An 11,557-nucleotide genomic window follows, 5' to 3' on the forward strand; every position below is an offset into this window, starting at 1 on the left:
AACAAACTGATAGTCCCCCTGGTCTTCTCCCAGCAACTAGTCAGCTGGCCTCTCAATTTTTATTGTGGTTTCCAGGATCATGGCTCAGGTAAAAAAGAAGAAAAGGGAATCAAACACAAGATGCACAAGAAAGTCATCTGCAATCAAGAAACCCTGCTGGCTGTCCCCAGCAGGGGTTCAGACACATGAGAGTCAACATCTGGCCCAGCAACAGGATAGGGGCACATGAATCACCCCCACTAACCACTCCACTGAAGTGCTAACTGATGAGAGAACACCAGTGAGTCGATTTGAGAGTAATGGCTGTAGTTTGTGCAGCAGAGACCAGACACGGTTGAGGAAGGACTGGACAGGGAAGATGCCTGCTCTCAGCCAGGTTCTTGTCCAGGCTGCTCCAGGGACTGGTCAGGTTTCAGTCAGGGAGGCACTGGAGCCTGTGGACTTCATTTGTTAAGCCACCAAAGCACGGGCCCAGCTGACCCCTTTCCCAGCTGATGAATATCAACGGCTCATCGTCCAGGTTTGGTCAGTTGAAGATGCTGCTGATTCTCTGTACACCTGTCATGTGGGCAGTTGGTTTGGAATGTCCTGGGTTCTGAGCCAGTTAGGGACTCAAGCAAACTACCGGTCATCCAGGGTGGTCACCTGACCCCCAGGAAGTCTCACTGAAAAGCAGCTGATAGAATCAAGTGCTGAGGGGCAAGGGAGGGGGAGTAGGACACATGTTTGCATCACCCTAGTCCATCAGGGGGTCTTCTTTGGGGGAAAAGCAATATATTTGGGGTCAGAGACTGAAACGTAGAGCCAGGAATTGGGTTGAGATCTGAGCCATTCTCTTGGGCCAGGCACCTCCTCTGGGTACCAGCTGTCTCCCCACAGCACATCGGAGTGGAAGAACGTGGGAAAGGGAGTGAGCAGAGCTCTTGGGTTGGGGTGTCCAGGGCATGATCCATGTCCAGGAGTTCAGGAACCTCTATCCCCAGGGAACCACCTCTGTCCCTTGCCTCAGATCCATCACTCATCAGTGTTGTGACTCTTGGCAACTTAAATTCCTAAATTTCAGTGCCCTGCACCATAAAACATGGGTTATAGCTGCTACTCTGCCCATGCCACAGTGCATCCCAAAAAGTAAAAAAGCTCTTTCCATGAGCTCTGAAACTCCTTTGTCACCTCATCAATGCACAAAATTAAGTTCTCTCCTCCTGTTTTTAGCCTGCTAGGTTCCCTTTCTGGGAGCAACCCGTAAAACATTTCCTGCTTATTCTTCCAGACATTTAATTCTTGAACACTTAGTAGATAGCACTTATTAATTACCATTTTCTTCAGGCTTTTTGTTTACTAATTTTTAGCCTCCTAACTTAGTACTAATAAGCATATCCTATTAACATTTCCATATCTCAGACCAGAGAACTGAGACACAAAAGGGCTACCTAACTAATCTTCCAAGGTACACGTGGCTTTCAAATGGGATTTAATTTCTGGCCATCAGGCACCAGCATTCACACTCTCCATCAATGTCTTGTGCTGACTTTGTACTTGTTTCATTTATATATTAAAGTTATGTTTCCCATGCCATCAGTCTGTTGGGTATTTTAAGTACATTCTAAAATGCAAAATCCATGTTCATAAGCCCTACTTTGATTCAGGCAGCTCCTGGGCAGCTAGTGCTAAGGAGATCTGAGATTTGACCTGGGAATATGTTGTTGAGATTTTTACCAGGAAGATATCAACAACCCTCGGTATTGTGAATGACTTTCCAAGGACCTTACTTCAGAAATATGAAGAGAAAAAGACCAAGGATTCAAGGATACATAAGGGGATTGATCATCAGTGAATAAAATATATTGTCTGGCCCTCACCATCATCAAGCAGGTCAAAATGAGCATTTGGCCCAAAACCTCAAATATCATCCCATACAAGCCACTCCATTGAGGTCACTGTGGGAATTTCATCACAAAGTTGATCAAGAGTAATGACTTTACCTGGGGCACCATACTGACAGATAAACTATAAAAATGTTAAATAATATCCCCTTTTGATTGAGATATAATTCACATTCCATAAATTCATGGTTTTGGAACTGTATGATTCAGTGGTTTTTAGCATCTTTTGGTTTTTCAATCACCATCTTTATCTAGTTCCAGTGTATTTTCATCCTCCCCCCAAAAGAAACCCCATACCTAGTATCTGTCATTTTCATTCTCTCTACCCCTTGCACCCCAGCACTGGCTTTTTCTGTCTCTATGGATTTTCCTATGCTGTAAATTTCATGTAGATAGAACCATACAGGAGTTACTGTCGTGGCAGAGTGGTTAACGAATCCAACTAAGAACCGTGAGGTTGCGGGTTCGATCTCTGGCCTTGCTTAGTGGGTTAAGGATCTGGCATTGCCATGAGCTGCAGGGTATGTCACAGACGTGGCTCAGATCTGGCATTGCTGTGGCTCTGGCGTAGGCCGGTGGCTACAGCTCCGATTAGACCCCCAGCCTGGGAACCTCCATATGCCACAGGAGCAGCTCAAGAAAAAGGCAAAAAGACAAAAAAAAAAAAAATAGACCCATACAATGTGTAGACTTTTGTGTCTGACTTTTACAGTAAGCAAAATGTACTCAAAGTACATCCAGGTTGTAGCATGTATCTGTCCTTCACCCTTTCATGAATGAATAATATCCACTGTATGAATTGGTTTTCCCTTCATCAGTTGATGGATAGTTGGGTTGCTTCTACTCTTGGGCTATTATGAATAGTGACATAACACTCATTTACAAGGTTTTATGTGAACATATGTTTTTTCTTTCTCCTGGTCATATACCTAGGAGTGGAATTTCTGGGCCATATGGTTTCTCTGTGTTTAGCCTTTTGAGGAATTGCCAGACTACTTTCTTTTTTATACTTGCACAAGCAATGTTTGTAGGTGCCAATTTCCCCCACACCATTGCCAACACCTGTTTTTCAAAAATTAGAGCCATCCTAGTGGGTGTTTGCATAATTTTGATTAATAATTTTGAACATGTTTTCATGTGCTTATTGGCAATCTATGTCTCTTCTTTGGAGGAGTATTCATGTAAATCCCCTTTTTTCATTTTTAAAATGTGGTTGACATTTTATTGTGTAGTTGCCAGTGTTCTTTATATATTCTGAATACTAGACTTTATCAGATATGTGATTTGCAAATATTTTCTTTCATTCTATAAGTTGTACTACATCTAACTTGATGGTGTTCTTTGAAACACTATAGAGTTTAATTTTGATAGAGTCCTATTTATTTTTCCTTTGTTGCTTGTGTTTTTGCTATCATATTTAAGAGTTCACAGCCAAATCCAAGACTGTGAAGATTTATTCCCTTTTTTTCTTCAGAGATTTGTATGGCTTAGCTCTTACATTTAAGTCTTTGATCCATTTTTAATTCAAAGTCTATTTTATCTGATATTGGTAGAGACATCCTTTGCTCTCTTTTGGTTACCATTTGAGTTTTCTCATTGAGTTTAGAAAACGTTTTTTTCTGTCCTTTCACTTTCAATCTGTTTGTGTCTTTGTATCTCAAATGAGTCCCTTGTAGACAGCATATGGTTGGATCATACGTATGTTTTTATCCTTTCTGCCATTCTCTGTATTTTGACTGAAGAGCTTAATCCATTTACATCTAAAGTAATTACAGATAAGAAGAGACTTATTTCTGCTATTGTGCTATTTATTTTCCATATGCCTAAAGCATTTTTGTCCCTCATTTCCTCCTTCCTATCTTTTTTTGGTGTTTAGCTGATTGCTTACGGTGAAATATTTAAATTACTTTCTCACTTTTGTGTACATTCTACAGTTATTTTCCTTGTGTTTACTATGGGGTTACCTTCAGCATCCTAAAGTTAAAACACTCTAACTTGAATTTATACCAAGTTAATCTCAATAACATCCAAGTTCACGAAATTAATAGATCACCCTACTATCTCAATGCAAAAAGACCTTCTCCAAGATGCATTATAATGAAGTTGTCAAAAATCAAAGGGTAAAGGGAGAATTCTAAAAGCAGTCAGGGAGACCAAAAGATTGTAACTCACAAATGAATCCCCATTAGGTAATCAGTGGATTTCTCAGCAGAAATGTTACAGGCCAGGAGAGAGTGAAATCACATATTCAAAGTGTTGAAAGAAAAAAACCTGCCGGAGTTCCCGTCATGGTGCAGTGGTTGACGAGTCCGACTAGGAACCATGAGGTTGCAGGTTCGATCCCTGGCCTTGCTCAGTGGATTGAGGATCCAGCATTGCCGTGAGCTGTGGTGTAGGTTGCAGACGCAGCTTGGATCCCGCATTGCTGTGGCTCTGGTGTAGGCTGGTGGCTGCGGCTCTGATTCGACCCCTAGCCTGGGAACCTCCATGTGCCAAGGGAGCAGCCCAAGAAATGGCAGGACCAAAAAAAAAAACAAAAACAAAAACAAAAAAACCTTCCAACTAAAAATACTCTATCCATCAAAGCTGACATAGAAATATGAAGGAGAAATAAAGATTTTTCTAGACAAAGGCTGAGGGAGTTCATCACCACCAGCCCTGCCTTGCAAGAAATGCTGAAAGGGAAGTTCCTGTCATGGCTCAGTGGGTTAAGAACTCAACATAGTATCTGTGAGAATGAGGGTTTGATCCTCGGCCTCACTCAGTGAGTTGAAGATCTGGATCTGGCATTGCCACAAGCTGTGGTGTAGGCTGCAGATGGGGCTTGGATCTAGCATTGCTGTGGCTGTGTCACAGGCTGGCAGCTGCAGCTCTGATTTGACCCTTGGCCAGGGAACTTCCATATGCCATAGGGGCAGCCTTAAAAAAAATAAATAAATAAAAAGAAAAAATGCTGAAAGGAGTTCTTCAAGCTGAAATTAAAAGACAGCAATTGGCATCATGAAAATATATGAAAGTATAGAATACACTAGCAAAGATAAATATATAGTCAGACTTAGAAAACTCTACATCTATAATAGGACAGTGTCTTTAACCCTATTATAAAGTTCAAAGGAAGAGTATTTAAAATAATTATAGCTACTATAATGTCTTAACAAATACACAATATAAAAAGAAGTAAATAATGACATTAAAAACATGAAGGGTACAGAGTAAAAATTTGAAATTGTTGTAGGCAATTGAAGTTAAGATGCTATCAGCTTAAAATGGAGTATTTTAATCTATGAGATGTCTCATGAAAGCTTCATGGTAACCACAAAGCAAAAACCTAGAGTAGTTGCACCAAAGATGAAGGGGAAACAGCACATGCCATAGAAAATAACCAATTTACAAAGGTAGGAAGAAACAGAGGGGGAAAGAAACAATGGTAAAACAAAAAAAGAGAAAACAATAAGAAGGCATTAGTAAGTCCTCATCTATCCATGATAACTCTAAATGTAAATGGATTGAATTCACCAATCCAAAAGCACAGAGTAGATGTGTAATAAATTAAGGGTGGAGCAAGCATGTAGCCATTCGTGTGTGTGGTGGTTAAGGTGAGACCATTAGTATATGACCCTTAGCGCAGGACCCTTAGAGGTTGCACTCCACCAATGAGTCTCACAGTGGTCTTTGCAGCAGAAACTGTGGTGAGGAGCAGATCCCAGTCTCCTCCTGGGAGCCCTCCAGGCCATCTGGCCTTGGGCAGACAGGTGAGCTGGGGGACTCAGGAACAGGCTGAGTGCTGTGTCCTACAGAGCTCTCACTGCAACTTCCCACTGGCAGAGCCCAAGCCCCACCTTCACAACCTAATGGCTTTGTCAGTCTCCCTTGGTTGCAGTCTGTGGAACACAGCCCAAATGATGTGACTATGCTGCCTATGACAGAATCATTTCAGCTTTAAGGACACACATAGGTTCAAAGCGAAAGGATAGAAAAAGATATTTTATGCAAGCAGAAAGCAAAAGAAAGTGGGGGGCAGCTGTAATTATATCAGACAAAATAGACTTTACATTTCTAAGAACAAATACTATGCTTGATCTTAGTCATAATGCTGAGAAGCAGTAGACAAAATAAGCTTTAAGCTAAAAATGCTAACAAGAGACAAAGGTGGTCATTATACAGGGATAAAGGGGTCAATTTATCAAGAAGATATAACAATAATTGGTATAGGCACATTCAACATTATAGAACTTAAGATATACTAAGTGAATACAAAAAAAACCTAAAGGGAGAAATAGACAAAAACAAAATAATAGTAAAGGACTTTTATACCTCACATTCAGCAATGGATAGATCACTAAGAGAGAAAAATCAACAAGAAAACACTGGGTTTGAACCATACACCATACCTAACAAATATTTATGGAACATTCCATCCAAGAGAAGCAGAATATATGTTTTTCTCAAGTGCACACAGAACATTCTCTACCATAGGCGATACATAGGGCACAAAACAAGTTAGCAAATTTAGGAAGACTGAAATCACACCAAGAATCTTTTCCAACCACAGTGGTATGAAACTAGAAATCAAGAACAAAAGGAGAGCTAGAAACTCTATAAACATATAGAAATTAAAATACTCCTAAACAACCAACAGGTCAAAGAAGAAATCAGAAGAAAAATCAGGAGTTCTCTTATGCTGCAGTGGGTTAAGGATCCAGCATTGTCATTGCATTAGCTTGGGGTGTTGCTGTGGTGCAGATTCAATCCCTGGCCCAGGAATTTCCATCTGGCACAGGCACGGCCAAAAGAAAAAAAGAAAAATTTAGAAACCTCAAAAAAAAAAAAATGGAAACGCAACATACAAAAACCCTTGGGGTGCTGCAAAAGCAGTTCTGAGAGGAAAGTTTATAGTGATAAATGCAAATATTAAGAAAACAGGAAGATCTCAAACAATCTAGCTGAATACCCAAGGAACTAGAAAAAGAAAAAATTAAGCCCAAAGTCAGCAGAAGAGACACAGCAAAGATCAGAGTAGAAATAAATGAAATAAGACTAAAGAAACATTAGGAAATATAAACAAAACTAAGGGCTGTTTTTTGCTTAAAAATAAAATTGACAAATATTTAACTGGATTAATCAAGAGGAAAAAAAATAAAATCGGAGTTCCCATTATGGCTCAGTGGTAATGAACCTAATTGGTATCCATGAGGATGTGGGTTCAGTCCCCAGGGTTGCTCAGTGGGTTGGGGATCTGTGAGCTGGGGTGTAGGTCACAAACACAGCTTGGATCCTGCATTGCTGTGGCTGTGGTGAAGGCCAGAAGCTACAGCTCCAATTCGACCTCTAGCATGGGAACTTCCATATGCCATGGTGTGTCCAAAAAAAGAAAAAGAAAAAAAATCAGAAATGAAAGATGAGACATTAAAATAGGTAAAACAGAAATACATGGGATCATGAGAGACTACTATGAAAAATTATCTGCCAACAAATTGGATAACCAGAAGAAATTAAAAAAAAAAAAAAACAACCCTAGAAAGAACCCCAATAAGGTTATCAGCAGATTTTTCAGCAAAAACTCTGCAGGCCAGAAGGGAGTGGCACAATATACTTAATGTGATGAAAGGAAAAAACCTCCAACAAAGATTACTTTACCCAGCAAAGCTCTCATTCATATTTGAAGGAGAAATCAAAAACTTTACAGATAAGCAAAAGTTAAAAGAATTCAGCAACACTAAGCCAGCATTACAACAAATACTAAAGGAACTTTTCTAGGCAGAAAAGAAAAGGCCACAACTACAAACGAAAGTACCACAAATGACAAGGCTCACCAGTAAAGGCATATATACAGTAAGATAGGAAATCATTTCATCCATGTATAATTATGCTACCAAAATCAGAAATCATGAGAAGAGGTGGGTACAAATGCAAGACACTGGAGATGCACTTGCAATTAAGAGACCAACAACTTAAAACAATCTTTGTGTGTATATATAGAGAGAGAGATAAAGAGAGAGAGAGAGATTCCTATATCAAAATTTCAGGGTGATTGCAAAACAAAAACCTACAATTGATACACAAACAAATAAGAAAAATCAACTCAAATACAGCACTAAAGATAGTCATCAAACCACAAGAGGAGGGAACAAGAGAAGAAGGAAAGAATAAAGAGCAATGAAAACAAATCCAAAGCAATTAATAAAATGGCAATAAGAACATACATATCAATAATTACCTTAAATGTTAATGGACTAAATGACCCAACCAAAAGACACAGACTGGCTGAATGGATACAAAAACAAGACCCATATATATGCTGTCTTCAAGAGACCCACTTCACTTCTAGGGACACATACAAATTGAAAGTGAGAGGATGGAAGAAAATATTCCATGCAAATGGGGATCAAAAGAAAGCTGGAGTAACAATACTCATATCAGACAAAATATACCTTAAAATAAAGAATTTTTTAAGAGACAAGGAAGGACATTACATAATGGTCAAAGTATCCATCCAAGAAGAAGATATAACAATTTTAAATATATATGCACCCAACACAGAATAAGCACAATATATAAGGCAACTGCTAACAACCTTAGAAGAAATTTACAATAACACAATAATAGTGGGGGACTTTAACACCCCACTTGCACCTTATTGATCATCTAGACAGAAAACCAATAAGGAAACATAGGCCCTGAATGAAGCATTAGACCAGATGGACTGAACAGATATTTATAGGACATTCCATCCAAAAGCAACAGAATACACATTCTTCTCAAGTGCACATGGAACATTCTCTAAGATTGATCACATCCTGGGCTACAAATCAAACCTTGGTAACTTAAAGAAAATTGAAATCATATCAAGCATCTTTTCTGACCACAACGCTATATGACTAGAAATCAACAAGAAAAAACTGCAAAAAAACACAAACACATAGAGACTAAACAACATGCTACTAAACAATCAATGGATCACTAAAGAAATCAAAGAGGAAGTTAAAAAATACCTATGGAGTTCCCGTCGTGGCGCAGTGGTTAACGAATCCGACTAGGAACCGTGAGGTTGCGGGTTCGGTCCCTGCCCTTGCTCAGTGGGTTAACGATCCGGCGTTGCCGTGAGCTGTGGTGTAGGTTGCAGACGTGGCTCGGATCTCGCATTGCTGTGGCTCTGGTGTAGGCCAGTGGCTACAGCTCCGATTCAACCCCTAGCCTGGGAACCTCCATATGCCATGGGAGCGGCCCAAGAAATAGCAACAACAACAACAACAAAAGACAAAAGACAAAAGACAAAAAAAAAAAAATACCTAGAAGCAAATGACAACAAAGATACGACACTCCAAAATCTATGGGATGCAGCAAAAGCTGTTCTAAGAGGAAAGTTTATAGCAATACAAGCCCACCTCAGGATACAAGAAAAAGCTCAAATAAACAAACTACTTTACATCTAAAGCAGCTTGAGAGAGAAGAACAGACAACACCTAAAGTTAGTAGGAGGAAAGAAACCATAAAGATCAGAGCATAAATCAATGAAATAGAAACAAAGAAACCATAGAAAAGATCAATGAAACAAAAAGCTGGTTCTTTAAAAAGATCAACAAAATTGATAAACCCCTAGCCAGACTTATCAAGAAAAAAGAGAGAGGACTCAAATCAATAAAATTAGAAATTAAAAAGGAGAAGTAACAATGGACATCACAGAAATACAAAGGATTTTAAGAGACTACTATATGCAACTATATGCCAATAAAATGGAAAACCTAGAAGAAATGGACAAATTCTTAGCACAATCTTCCAAGACTAAACCAAGATGAAATAGAAAAGATGAACGGACCAACCACACATACTGAAATGGAAACTGTGATTAAAAAACTTCCAACAGGAGTTCCCGTCGTGGTGCAGTGGTTAACGAATCTGACTAGGAACCATGAGGTTGCGGGTTCGATCCCTGCCCTTGCTCAGTGGGTTAACGATCCGGCGTTGCCGTGAGCTGTGGTGTAGGTTGCAGACGTGGCTCGGATCCCGCGTTGCTGTGGCTCTGGCGTAGGCCGGTGGCTATGGCTCCGATTCGACCCCTAGCCTGGGAACCTCCATATGCCATGGGAGCGGCCCAAGAAATAGCAAAAAGACAAAAAAAAAAAAAAAAGAAAATTACAGGCCAATTTCACTGATGAACATCGATGCAAAAATCCTCAACAAAATACTAGCAAACCTCATCCAACAGTACATTAAAAGGATTGTACATTATGATTAAGCGGGATTTATCCCAGGGATGCAAGGATTCTTCAATATCCACAAATCAATCAGTGTGATACACCACATTAACAAACTGAAGAATAAAAACCATATGATCCTCTCACTAGACGCAGAAAAAGCCTCTGACAAAATCCAACACCCATTTCTGATAAAAACCCTTCAGAAAGTGGGTATAGAGGGAACCTACCTCAACATCATAAAGGCCATATATGACAAACCCAGAGCTAACATTATTCTCAGTGGTGAAAAGCTGAAAGAATTCCCACTGAGATCAGGAACAAACAAGGATGTCCTCTCTGCCACTACTATTCAACATAGTTTTGGAAGTCCTAGCCACAGCAATCAGAGAAGTAAAAGAAATAAAAGGAATCCAAACTGGAAAAGAAGAAGTAAAACTATCACTATTTGCAGATGACATGATACTATACCTAGAGAATCCTAAAGACTCTACCAGAAAACTGTTAGAACTCATCCATGAATTTGGCAGTCGCAGGATACAAAATTAATACACAGAAATTGACTGCATTTCTATACACTAACAATGAAAGATCAGAAAGAGAAATTAAAGAAACAATTCTATTTACCATTGCATCAAAAATAATATAATACTTAGGAGTAAACCTACCTAAGGAGACAAAAGACCTGTACTCTGAAAACTATAAGACACTGATGAAAGAAATCAAAGACGACACAAACAGGAAGACATACCATGCTCTTGGATTGGAAGAGTCAATGGTATCAAAATGACCATACTACCCAAGGCAATCTACAGATTCAATGCAATCCCTATCAAGTTACCAAAGACATTTTTCACAGAACCAGAATAAAATAATTTAAAGTTTGTTTGGAAGCACAAAAGACCCAGAATGGCCAAAGACATATGAGAAAGAAAAATGGAGCTTGAGGAATCAGGCTCCCTGACTTGACTATACTATAAAGCTATAGCCATCAAAACCATATGGTATTGGCACCGAGACAGAAATATAGATCAGTGGAACAGGATAGAAAGCCCAGAATTAAACCCACGCACCTACAGCCAACTAATCTATGACAAAGGAGGCAAGAATATACAATGGAGAAAAGACATCCCCTTCAAATAAGTGGTGCTGGGGAAAATGGACAGCCACATGTAAAAGAATGAACTTAGAACACTTCCTATCACCATACACAAAAATAAACTCAAAATGGATTAAAGACCCTGATATAAGACCAGATACTATAAAACTCTTAGAGGAAAACATAGGCCAAACACTCTCCGACATAAATGACAGCAACATCTTCTCAGATCCACCTCTTAGAGTAATGACGGTAAAAACAAAATAAACAAATGGGACTTGATTAAACTTAAAAGTTTCTGCACAGCAAAGGAAACCCTAAACAACACAAAAGACAACCCACAGAATGGGAGAAAATCTTTGCAAATGAAGTGACTGACA

This window comes from Phacochoerus africanus, chromosome 15, assembly GCF_016906955.1.
Source record: "Phacochoerus africanus isolate WHEZ1 chromosome 15, ROS_Pafr_v1, whole genome shotgun sequence".
NCBI classification, from domain to species: domain Eukaryota; kingdom Metazoa; phylum Chordata; class Mammalia; order Artiodactyla; family Suidae; genus Phacochoerus; species Phacochoerus africanus.